General features: G+C 34.1%; 1 protein-coding gene across 3 annotated transcripts in view; it reads right to left on the minus strand.

The window, feature by feature from the left end:
* Positions 1-14,242, minus strand: part of LOC108746945 (furin-like protease 2) — a 387,099-nt gene that overhangs the window by 38,841 nt on the left and 334,016 nt on the right. The gene's annotated exons all lie outside the window — the stretch shown is intronic.

Here is a 14,242-nt window from a genome sequence, read left to right on the forward strand (position 1 = left end):
TATTTTTTGTAAATTTTATAAATAAATTACTCCGGATATTAATTCTCAATTTTACAAATAAATTGTCATTTTCTATATTATATGTAAATATTCACACAAAATTCTGTATGTTACATTTCCTCTTTTAATATGGTTTTCAATTTTTGTTGACAGATATGACATCCTTTTCTTCATGAATGGTACTCTTTTTTTCTTTTCCTTTTCGTTTTTGCCATCTCGGATATATTCTTCTTTTTTTTTTCCCGAATAGTCTCTCATGCTTCTTACTCTGCGCTAAATCGTCAAGACGCGAGCACGATCATAATGTACAATGTGTAAGTAAGCCAAGCAATAAGGGGTGCAGACCACGTTGATGTCGGAGATGTCTCCCGAGTGTACCTTTCGCAATTCTTTTACAATCCTGCCAGATGACAATGACGACAACGTCTTCCTAACGATCCGTCTTTCTTGTCGCGAGGATTCTACGTTTTTTTCCCGTGTAGAACTAAGAACCACGAGGAATGGCGACTAATGAGCGGAAAAACATCCCTTGCGATCTCCATCGTGCATTTCGTTTATTTGTTTTTTCTTCCGCTATAATTATTTTTTATTCGTTATTTTTGTGAATCGTATAGTTCGTATATCGCCCAAAGACGCGACCAGCATTTCTGAGTTCAATAAAATTATATAAAAAATTACAATTTAAAGATATAAAATTTTTTTAGCACATGAGTCCTTCAATTCCTTCCCGGAAAATTCATTCAATTCTTAACTTTAATAGAAATTTAAATCAAGATTTAAATATTAATGTAAATATTTTATACAACAAATTAAGAAAATACTTTGCGTGCAGCTAAAGTTTGATTGAGAGCAAAATTTACGTTCGTCGAGAGACTTGTAGTAGAAAATTCGAGTGAGAGGGCATTCTACAGACCGATGGAGCCGATTGCCGGGAGATTTTAGAGCGCGCGTGAACGCACGAATTGGGTTCTTTTTTTCCCCGTGATGTTTAATTTCTCCGGCTAAAGGCGGGGTGGAATTACGGCCGCAGCAGAAAAAGCGAAATTGCAGCTTGACACGCGAATTTCCGACCCTGTCGACGATAGCCGCAAGCGAGTTTACTATTTCTCTAAATTCTATCGATATGTTTACTCGTTCAATATACTCGTTCAGAGAATCAACATTGATCAATCACTGATATTTTCAGAGATGCATTTATTGAAATTTTTCAATATCGATATTGCTCATAATATGAAAATCACAGAATTAATGTATATATGAAGATGGAATATTATGTAAAGAATAATAGCAGGAAATTTTTAGTTGCGTTAGTCTATATCGAAATCATATGCTGACATTGCGGATAGACTAACGCAATTAAAAATTTACTGCTACAACCAAAAACTGGTTGTTGCAGCCGATTAAAAATGCTATGCTATATTTTACTATCTAAATTGTTGCAGCAACCAATCTTTTCTTTCAATGTGGATATCGAGAGAAAAATGTCGATAATACCAAAATATTATTAAAGATACGTTGAAATCTCGATTGAATGTACGTCCAAAATATCATTTTGACGCACGTCGCGGCGATCGGAAAATCCCTGATGGGAGCCTTATTACATCGGAAAAATTGAAGGACGCGGATTCGTCTTCACAAACAACGTAGCGCAAAACTACACATCACAACGTGAATGGGTGAAAACGGAACAAGCTCCGGGTGCGAAACCGACAATTTTCTTGGAGAAATTTCCGGGGTGACGGATGGCACGAGTCGTCGCTAGAATACAAATCGAAAATCGATTTTCGCCAAACGAAAGAGAAACCAAGGAATTAAAGTGGATTTTAAATATAAATGCACTTCAATTGACTTCAATTGTAGACAGACAAGTCTGGTGTCGTCGCTAGAAATATCGTCGCTTAAAAGAAGTACATCGTGAACATAGCGAGTAAAAAGTCGATTTTCCTTTAATAAACTCTTGACACGAAGGATAAATCTGAGTTGTTCTAATTAAATTTACAAATCTTGATCTTTTGACATTTAGCGAAAACTTATAATTCTAAATTGATTTTTTATTCCCAATCAAAATTTTATATCTAGATCGAAGTGTAATAATCTAATCTCAATTATAATACAAATGAGAAAGAAATGTTTACTTTAGATATTTAAAAAAAATCTAGGTACGAAAGAATAGTTTTGCTATAATATTAAAAAATCTGGCTAGATTTGAAAATAATTTTATAACGAGATAATTACGTATATGTAGAAATATCAAGCATGCTGAGAAATACTATAAAAATGTTCACATTGTAGCAATCAATTTGCTTATCAACTATAATTTTGATTAAATCATTCTTTTCGTGTAAGTTTCATATTTTCAAGTTTTCTAAAGTTATGACATTGCGAAGAATGAATTGAATTTCGCGAGAATGTCAAAAAATACTAAAATATTATCTCTTTCGAAAGTAAATGTTGAAATTTATTATCAAAGCATTCAACGGAGATGAAGATTAAATTCTATAAAAGGCGAATTTCAATTAAACTTCCTCCGAGAAAAGATCATACGATCGCAACTTTTTTCGCACCTTTTTCTTAAAAAGTAAAAATTCCTCAAACTTGATGCCACGGTTACAATCCTGAGCAAAATGTACAGACTTTCTGTATCCTTTCTCTCGGGTTGCGAATGTATCTGACGTCTGTATTCGGTTTCTCCGGCTTAGGTTGAGCAGTTTCGTTCTTCCTGGGAAATCATATATCGGATACTTTGCTGCCCATATTCGCGGTAAATCGAGCGCGAGTGAACAATTTTCCCGGGGCATACGGAACAACGAACCGTAAAACAATGTCAGCCGATAGAAGTATCGAGAGTGTGACGGCAAGTTGAACTCGAAGGTATACGATTTTTTTCCTTTAATGTTGTGTTTCAAATAGAAACACAATACAAGATACAATAGATTAATGTATTTTTTAAAAGTATACGAGAAGAATATCTATAATGCAATTAAATATATTAAATACAGAAATTCATGTTTTCTTAAAATCAATTCATTTTAAACAGACATTTTAACTTTGCGAAGAGTAGTATTGTTGTTGAGAAACAATTGTTTATGCAAAAAATTTTTAGTATTTCTAACTATAATAACTTGTAATGATAATAATTATAGTTAAATTATAATAATTGCAACCTTTTTAATAATGACTATAATTAATAGTCACTTTCGATTGCCAACTATGAGTGTTTGTTAAGAGAATTGTACATATAGTTATTATCATTAACATTATAATAATAACAATCATAATTATAGTACCATGTAAATATAGTTACAAATACTAAAAATATTTCTCTCAGTGTACTTTTTTAATTTATATACTTAGTTTCAAGAACAGCTTTGAAGATGATTGAATATCCAAATTTGGTTTAAGCAAATCGAGTTGAGCAGAGATGAAATTAGCACGCAATTAAATTACGAACTTAATCTCCCTATCTGTTATTGTAATTAGGAAGCAGAATTATAAAATATAGAGAGCTTCTTTCTTCTCTGACTCTTCCATACAATTACGTTTACTGTTATCTCAATGCAATTACCGACATGTTAGATGAATACGAGTTAAGCGAAGGCAAGAAATATGGAATCCTATAAAAAACTTCTGAAAAGTTAAAGTTACATGAGAGTTTCTTTTCTGTCAAGTAGAGTTACACAACTCTATCTTTAGCAGATACTAAGTAATATTGTATGACTACTGCAGTTCGAGAATCATCTTGTTTCCTTCACGTTTTGTGAAATGAACTTTTACATCCTGAATAAAAACGGCTCACCGCTGTTATTGTCGAAATATTGCTGTGCACGAAAGGATAATAAATCCATTTAGAAGTATGCGGTTGGGCCAGTCTCATAATTCACACACACGTTCGGTCGCCGTATTCATTTATATCGTCGTGAAAAGTATTCGAAATCATCGATAAGCAAGTTATAACGCTCTAAAGTTATAGCGGATGTATAACGTGCCGACTTTAGAACGTCCTTATTCGTCTGTGGATTGTAAATCGTGGATAATAAAACGCGGTTGCAGAAATACGAGAAACGAACGCAAGATCGTTTCACCGATTATTGAATTTCCTTTAAGGTACGATCGATCCTGTAACCTTTCAGGGTAACAATTTTGCCAACTGACCGAATATATCGAGAAACCGATATCGCGAGTCTTAGGGGGATGCTGGCGTGACGGCCAAACCCCGATGAGATCGCTATTTTATCGATTAAATGTATAACTTACAGACGTACGTTTTACAATACAAACGTACGATTTATGAGACACATACTACGTCTTATTGCATGCACATAAATTCGTAAAAAAGATTATCTTTGAAATTAGCCTTCTAAATTTAATTTTAAAGATTCATCATTACGCATTTATTTATTTTACACCTTTATTTCGCGCATATGACCTCACGATCTACGAAATAAATGTTTGTTAGTGAATTAACAGCTTTCGATGTTGAGTAATAAAGTAAAAGTACAAAAACTTTATAATTTCTTCATTTTTTCTTGTTTTTGATACAAAATAGATCAAAATCAGATACGTTAGCATGTGTATTTAAATTTTTAATTATAAAAAAAAATTTTGTAAAATCAATACAAAGTGTACTTTGAGTAACAAAAATGTTTTTTTTTTTCGATAAAGCAGATGCCAAACATCCTCTTGACATAGATAAGATAAGGAATCAAAGAATAACAATTAAGTGAGCATATCGACTTCATCATTTCACTCTGCTTTTCTTCCGACAAAACTTGAGGATTTGCGGTATCGCGGTTAAAAGTACGGGTTCGTCAAGCCCGTACCGACCAACTTGGATCCAAATCTGGTTGACAGAGGAGGACCCGGTGTTCAGGGATTCAGGACAAACCACGGGCCAGACTCTACACGACTCATTTGACGCAGATCGATCGACAGAAATTTACGGAGGTTTACCGAGAGCCAACGCACACGCTATTCCAATCGGAATAGAAATGAGAATGGAGAAGACAAATTTTCACGATATATATTAATCCACGGAAATAGACACAAAAATAAGAGAAGCCAAAGTAATATAACCTATGAAATTACCAATTAAATAAAACAGCGCAAATTTACTAGTCGATATGTAATAGCAAATAATTAAATAAATAAAATAAATAGAAACAAAGGAACAGAGAGAAATTGATGGATGTGAATAGTAAACATATCTGAAAAATACTAAAAAATTATCATGTGCAATAAATAATTATAAATAATATTAATGTATTTTATTTTAATAATTATAAAGTTAAAAATAAATCATTGAAATTTATTATATGATAAAATGTTATATAATTTATTTTTCATTTAAACAAAAATAAGAATTATATAATTACATTTTCAATTAAATATTATACCAAAACGACGTGAAAAGTAATACGAAAGATTTTCAATTAACCAATTTCATTAAAATGTTATAATCTTAATTTGAAACTAAAGGAAATTTATTCTCTATCGTAATGAAAACTACACAGGGTAATTTTGATCTAAAAGTGCATCCAGGGATTAAATAAATATACGTATATCAACGCGGTGAGACAATCTCTGATACCATTACATTTAATCCAACCAGATGTGTCTCGCGAGATATAATTACTTCTGTATGCCTTTAATGTATTCTGCAAATGGGGCTCCGTAAAAGTTATACCATAAACTATATTTTATTAACCGTATATTCAATATTACGCTTTTCTGTTACCGGAGGTATAAAAAGTATTAATAATTTTTCGAGATTACATTAAATAACTCAATCAGAGTTTTACTTTTATTTCTATAAAAGTATGTTTCGCGAAATATGGATATAAATTTTAATTAATCAATAAAAAAATTTAAATTTGTTATGCATTTCTCGGGATTAATATTATAATTCTAATGATTAATTACTTTGCAAAGGATGTGTACGATATACACTATTATTGAAAAAATGAAAGAAGTTAATCGCTGCTCGCAATCTTTTATACGGATAAGTGAGCGGATATATTTTTCAATGCGTATGAATGTCCTATTTTTACAACTGCTTACTTATGTTAGTTCATTCCTGAATAATTTAACTACACAACGGATATAACGACTTTCTTCTCGCTCGACAACTAGACCGGGTCGTCTTATGACTCTGCAGACCTTCATTTTCTCAAAGTGAAATAATCGAATATTAATTCACCACTTTCAACTGACGTAAATCGTGGAACTGAAAGAATTAATCGGTCCAAGTACTTTAAGTTGTTAAGCCGCCCATTACATTTCTTAATTCTTTGTGCTGCACTTCGTACAGAAAAGATGGTTTTGCCGGAGTATTTACAAATTTATTTAGTTAAACACACAGATCTTAAAATAATTTGGTTAGACCAAAATAATATTATATACAACGTTCAAACTAATTGCTAGAATTATTAACATTATTTGCAACATTGTTAATTATGCTTAAAAGTTAAATGTAATTATTTTAATGGCCCAATAAAATTATGTGTATCTAGGTAAATTTTTACATATTTTAGTAAAATCATTTTCTTTCTATACACATTTCATCTCATAGACTTTATTTACTTCAATTTGTTTCAGCATTTTCACTGCATTCTAACAACTTAGATGCAAAAGCGCAGTGCATGAATTGTCAGACTCAAAAGATCGAGATTTAAACATTTCTAAAGAATCATTTTCTTTCTGTTCTCAAATGAATATATATCTAAAATTTTATAAACTTATAATGTAAAGCGTATTACATCACCATATACTATTTTACTACATTATACAATATTATGATATAAATTAATCAAGGCGATATAATACTCTCTGAAATAAAAAGCGGAAAAACATATAATGAATTTTTTTCACATACTCAAAGGAGGATGCTGACACGATGTGGAACGGCGTATAGTGGCGTAATTTGAAAGTCTAAATGTTCATTATGTATTTGCTATTTTAATTTTAAAACAATGTCGGACGCGCGTCGCGCGCTGGTTAAAGAAAGCACCGCGACATTAAAGAACGAGCATTATGCATCGCAGGACAAAATTTTAATTATTCTCATTTTGCAGTGGGGTTAGTCCGCTTTTAACGTCGCAGTCTCATCTGCAACAACGACGCGAGTGATGTGCATGCGGTCTCTGCGCGTTTTAATATTGCAACGCGCGCGATAGGCTTCATACCGTGCGTGATACGTTCCATTTGTTTCTAACGAACGGATTCGTTGATGCATACGTGCCCAGGTACACCAAGGTTTATCCACTAGACGGGATTTCTCTTTTCGACCGATCAAGCGAACTGCGAGCGAACGAACGGAACTCCTCTAAAAACAACAGCTGGAGTCTTTGGAAGTATTAATCAGGATTGACAGTGATTTAATTAATTTTCTATGTCCTTTTAGTTCTGTTTAGAAAAGCAAGAATCTCGCTGCAAGAGAACAGAATTAACAAGAAAGTGGTTTAACCAATCCCATCGATATCTCGTCCGAACGTTAAGATGCATCGTTAATTACGGAGTCACAGCTTTACCTCTGAAGAAACGATAGAAAATAATTCAACGTGATCGCCGCTAAAACCTTCCAATTAAGGATAAAAGCAGGTGGTATCAAAGATATCGATTGCATAACGTTGGAAAGTTCAATCCCTTTCCGAGTCCTTCGCTTTTCATTCGAACGTATGCGAAAAATTAATTAATATCTAGGGAGACTGAGGGTGAAAAGAAGACGAGCATCCAATTATCGAGAATTTAACATCTGAATCGAAACTATCGATCGTAAATGCGTTTTAATTAAAGACAGCGAGAAATATCAAGAAGAAAAGGAAAAGGGAAGGAGGTAAAGGTATAAAAAGGCTAAGATAATAAAAACGTAAGGCATTAGAAAAGTGATTATTAAATATGTGCGTTTTCAATCTTATCCATTTTCTTATCTTATCCATTTTCTAATTAAGAACAAGTTTTCCAAAGGTATGCAATCATCTAGTATTCAACAAAGAAAATGACATGATATTTTTGTTTATTATTTTGTCAAATCAATCTTTTAAAAGTACCTTTGAACGTAATGCTACTAGTTCTAAGTGCAATTAGTGATAGTTTATTAAATATTGTTAATTACTTTCTTTAACTTTTACCTCCAATTCTGTTTTTTTTTTTTTTTCAATTTTTAATTTCTAGTAAACACTTATCAAGCATAGTCCGTTTAAGTGGTTTTTAACTACTTTCGTTCTTTAAAATTTAGGGAAATTGCGGTCCCTCTGCCTCCCTCTTCCTTAGCTACATCCATTTTTATGTATGACTTTTAACAAATATTAATTAAGAAAAAATGGAAATATTCATAAGGTAATATAATAAATTACTAGACACAAAAATAAACTGCTTAATTGTGTCTTTATAATAAAAAAAAAACAGACAAAAGGATAAAATTGTCTAATAATGTTTCCTAATTGGTCATTTCTGAAACAACGAGATCGTTAATCTACAGTAATCTACCCTGATGCCTATTTTTGACGTCTGGCTTTGGTGGAGAACCGGGGGAAGGTAATTGAAGGGGAAAGAGAGCAAAAGGAACACGAAGCACGCAATTCAACTTTTGTGGTCTTACTTTCTGCGCAAATGCGACGTGTTGTGGACGATTTCGTAGCCGGTGACGAGACACGCGGGCAATTTCGTCCGCAAAGTTGTTCCTACCCGCGTTCTCGTGATTTATGGAAGTTTCCGTCGGCTCATCGGGTAGGGTATGAGAATTGTCCGGGAGAAAAGAACTTTCAGAAAAATGGAATGCAGCCAGGAAAAAAGGATCCTGTTTACGTAATGCCGTTTCTCTCTCATCAAGAAACGAGTAAGAAACGCAAAAACGACTTTGATATTGTAAAATAAAATGAAATAAAAATATATGTACATATAGATATAAGCATACATATATATAAATAAAACAAAGATGAATATATACATAAATAATAAACACACAAAATAATGGGAATTAACGTAAGTTTGCAATTACTGAGTTACAAGAATTTTCAAATTTGAAGAATTAAGAATTTTTCGAATTAATTGTATATAAAATTTTATATATATATATATATAAAAGTTATTTTATATTTCACGGATTACAAAAAAACTTTCCAATATTTCTTAATTGATTCGCTTTATATTATACTTTCTACAATAATATTATACTTTATTGATATAATAGCAAACAATGATATCAAAGCCGTAATTTTCAAATGTTAAAATATTCCCTAATCAAAATTCGTTTCATACAAAGGTTAAATGTGAATGATAAAAAATTACTTTTGTGTGTCACAATGTTAGTACAGGAAACTTCGATTTAACCTTTATCTCACTCGTGAGATCTCTTCGCTAGAGAAATCAGTCGGATGAGATAGAAATTCTGAGCACGGTTGATCAGACACGATTGCAACTACATCGCCCGCGATGAAAGGACGATCCGCGAACAAAGAAACGACTGTGGCGAAACAGGGGTACAGAAATATGAACGATAAAGTACCTCCGTGCAGCAGCCGCAGCTCGCCGTGCGTTATTGTCGGCCACCGAGCAGCATTGTTGCTGGCTAACAATGAGCCACGTTGCATAAACAATTACGCGATGCCGCTGCAGCCACTGATTAATTACCGCGCGGCTGACAGAACCCAGTACTCTTTTATCTTCGCACGCGATTTAGCGAACAAGCGTGAGCGCCAATTTGTCCCTGAAATGTCGCGCTTGAAGAAAGTAAACCCCGTCGCGTGACAAAATTGCCGATAGCAAAAATAAACAATTAAACCGCTCAACGGCTGTCAATCATCGTGCAAGCGTAATTAAAGAGCTTTTTATTGCTGCGGCAATTGCGATGAAAAGCTCTTAGTTTCTTAAAGAAAATTTTAAACTAATCAGGTATACAATGGTAAAATATCATATGGATTCGTCAATTTTTCAATAATAATCAGAGGAATTTAAGTATTTAAGTATAATAAAAGAAGTAATACTAAAGAAACAGAAATTTCGTGCAAAATACACGTAAAAAGAGAAATATATATATAAAAGAAAAAAAATTTTCATAATTTAAAAAAAAACGGTGCCAATCTCCCATTTTATTCGACCGTGCATTCTACGTTTTTCATGGGTTTTAAATCAATGTTATGCAAATCGCAAGATTTAGATCGACATTATGTAGATTAATCTGCTGATGCAGATTGTATAAGGGGATGATCACCGTTTTATCTCCAATGCCAAGGGCGGACAGAGATTCATCCCTTGTAGATTGGATGTTTTAACCATCTTTTTATGATAAATATCTCAAATTTGGTCGGTAATAAATCACACATCTTTCTTCTCCTATATAGAAATATTAATAATTTTCTCTTATATATAGGAATAGAAATTTGAAAAATCAGATAATTCCTATTATTTTCCTTAAAATTTGTGTTTCATTATCTTCTTCCATATATTACAATATATATTACAATATAAATAATATTTGTAAGCATACTTCCCCCAAATATTTATCGTAAAATTCAAATTACGCCTTATTTTATTATGTTTAATATAAATTCCAAGTAGAACAATATATTGCTTCTTTCTTTAAAGAAAAGTAATAATTTCTCGCAGAAATGTTTCTTACTCTCTTTTCATTACATTTATCATCGATAATAATGAGTTAATTAGCACTGTTATACAAATTTATATGATGACTCACCTAAGCTTTATCTCATCGTGATCGGATGATTGATTCGTTAAAAAGTAAAGATAAAAAAAGCATAATATGCAAATCATCCGAGAGTCGCGCTTATTTTCTGGATGTCAATTACTCCAAATTAAATTAATAAGATATGAAACAGCTAATAACACAACCCAATTACTTTTTTTATAACCTTCTTTATATTCATAAAAAACTGATAAATCAACTGTTCATAAATTCATCAAGTCTAATTGTAACAGAAAAATATTTTTTTACGAAATAATATTCTCTTTCTGTTATTTGACATTTCAAAAGGTTGTTACACGTGGGAGAAATAAATTATGAGGTCCACCTAAACAAACGTGCTCCGCGCACCCCGATAATCATGAAACTAGAGAAAGAGAGAAGAAAGACAGAGAGAGAGAGAGAGAGAGAGAGAGAGAGAGAGAGAGAGAGAGAGAGAGAGAGGAAGCGACCAGAGAGACGGCGCGGAATTACGCGGCGCTGCTAATGAAGCAATCTCCACTTCGTCCTTGTTATCTTGACGTGGGCACAAGAGACGCCCGCATCATGCTCCGGGGTTTCGGGGGACGAGTTCAGCCATCGAGACGACGGGCAAGATTTCCCGCGGGTCCACTCGACGCTGGCCCTGGGTCCATCGACGAATCAAAGCAAGAGAATTTCGGACACAAAACTTAATAGTCAGGTCCCCTTTTCTACATTCTAAGAGAAATCGCAATTCGCACAGGCCGGTGATGAGACTGTCTCGAGCTTTTTACCAGGCAATACGGACCCGGGGCGGGGGGGGGGGGATAGCTCGGCTTAAGAGACCAAAAGAGAAAGAGAGAAAGAGAGAGAGGGGGAAGGGGGAGGAGGAGAGGGCAGGGAGATATCTAACTCGCGGGAGAAGACAGATCGCGCCAAGCGAGCAGTCGCAATAAATCTCGCTCATCCCCCTCGCGCTGTTGGCGTTTATAATCACGGCGCGCTTAAGTCGTAAATATCTCCCCGACTCGTAAGTAGAATTATTAGACGTTACCGATGAAATATTTTCCGGCGACGGGAATTAATGTACACGTGCACGTCGCTCGCCCGGGTGAATCGCGCCTGTTGTATTGTTGTTCCGGTGGAAATGACAAAGATATCGCCTCGTGGCCTCTGTTTGCTCGTACATTCTATCGTTTTTCCATCGAAAGGCCAGGCGTGATTCCGATATGCGGATATGTTTGGTCGAAATGGAAATGAACAATCCCGTCGGAATTGTTCTGGAACAATCAAAATCGACAATCAAACCGTCACATTGAAATGACATCGTGTTATAAATATCTGCCGTCGAACGAAGTTACGCTTTTGTTGCATCAATTATGTAAGTATAATAGAATTGTTAAGCTGGTTAAAAGAATAACCAAAGCGTAAAAAAATCAAGATTAAAACTTGAATTTAAAACATTTAAAGGCAACAGATAAAGGCAAGCTTATTAAGTATTTAGAAAGAAAAAAGTATTTTTTATTTATATAAAAAAATAGTCATTTAATATAAATACTTTCAATCATTTATATTTCAAGCGTATTTATTTTCATCTCAATAACACTGAAATATTCGACAAAATACGATGAGTCACACACAAAAAAAAAACAACATGTTTTCCCTTACTCCAAATAATATTAATTCTTTGATCTCAAAAAACAAGTGTCGATATATATATATATTTTTTTACAAAACAGACTCGAACGTGGAATAGTTGGAAATGAGAGGAGAGGGGGACTAATCGATCCCATCGATTGCGCTCAATTTCCGTGACAAGCACAACTCTAATTTATATCTGCGATAACATCACAACGACATAATTGCGATGATCGAGCGGCCGGACAACGTATGGGAGTGCGTTACCCAAGGACCAACCGGCAGTTAGTTCTGTTCGAGTGGATTATCCTGTATTACACCTGAAACAGGTGCTATTGCGTGCGTATCTATTCGCATACACACGTGCATGAGCTGTTTGTACGACGCGATATGCCAGCGCGTATAATTACGTAGGGTTTGATATGAGCCAAAAGTACGCAAACAGTATGGCTGCAGGTTTGACGATTAATTGCGAATATTCCGGTTAAACTCAGAAATACACGATTTGATAGTAAGGCAATTAACGGATTTCCGTAAGAGCTCGATTAACATTCGCTCGGCCGTTCTGATTTTCAAAAGCTCGATCGTAGAAATCAGTTTGAAACTCTTGATTGAAGACTTAAAACACTCAAGATGAGCAACGAATAATGCAGCATTATTTTACAAATTACTTAGTCTGCAATAAAATATTGTAATTTACCAATTTTGTCTGTATTTTTGTCTGTTAAATTTTTTTAATTTCATCTTTTAAATTTGGCTATTCTAATTTTAAAAGAAAAATAGCGTCAAAGAAACAAAAAATGATAATTTTGAGAATCTTCATGACGTTGTAACATAAAAACATTTTTTCGCTAATGCTACGTGATAGTAGCAATTTTTTTTTTTTAAGTACGTTGTTTCGTTTTGATTTTTCGAGATAAGTATAGCAATTTAAAAATCGCCGTATCCCGAAAACGAGAGATCATTTCGAAAATGGGACAAAATGCATTTTACAGCTAAAAGTTGATATTTTTACGTAGCATTAATAAAAAACGTAGAAAAAAAATTTACTGCTGATGTTACAACGTCGAAAATCGAAACTCTCAAAGTCATTGCTTTTGTTTCCTTAAATGCCATTTTTCTTAAAATTTCACATAATGGAGCAGTTTTTTTTTAAACAATATCGTATTCAGTACCTAAAAAACTACGGGATAAGGTAATTTCGCAGGTTAGTGTTATTATAAAGCTTTGTTTCATCAGAGCTCCAAGATACATGCCAGAATCACAATTGTGTCTATCATTGCATGTATTTCAGTCTGACGAGGATTAATTATTTATTACGCTCGGCGGACGCATTGTTCATTTCGACGACATTGTAATGTATACAGATGGAACTTTAACTAACTGTAACCAGAGTCATAAAGTGCTTATCAATAAATGATGATAATGATGATGACCTATATATTTAATTAAAGCTGTTTTATCACAAAGCGGCAAAAAGGAGAGATACATGTGTATTTTTGCGACACGGCAGCGACATAAAATATTTAGTTCAGCGATGTGTGTAACGAGCGCTATGTAACGGTATGTTGAAAGCCCAGCATCTCTCTGTACGGTGACCTCGACACATATAATATTTCTGCAAAACTGCTTCTATTCGTACAACTCACGTGTTCGTGACGCGGTTCTAAGTACGCGCGACGTCCGAGTAATTAAAAGGCCTGCCGAAATTAATGATACGGGAATCGCGCCTTCGCGAGAGACGAAATTCGCGATGCAATCTACACATAAAGAAATGTAACGCGTGAAGCGAGCTGTACGGAACCCGGAATTACCGGAAACACGGAAAATCCGGTGTGAATGCATATGTACACGCGTGAACAGCGGAAACGCACACGCGTGCGGACTCACGCAACGTACTATGTGCAACCAAAACGTGGAACACGCACATAGGCCGATACCACGCGG

The sequence above is a fragment of the Trachymyrmex septentrionalis genome, unplaced genomic scaffold (assembly GCF_001594115.1).
Source record: "Trachymyrmex septentrionalis isolate Tsep2-gDNA-1 unplaced genomic scaffold, Tsep1.0 scaffold19, whole genome shotgun sequence".
Classification (NCBI taxonomy): domain Eukaryota; kingdom Metazoa; phylum Arthropoda; class Insecta; order Hymenoptera; family Formicidae; genus Trachymyrmex; species Trachymyrmex septentrionalis.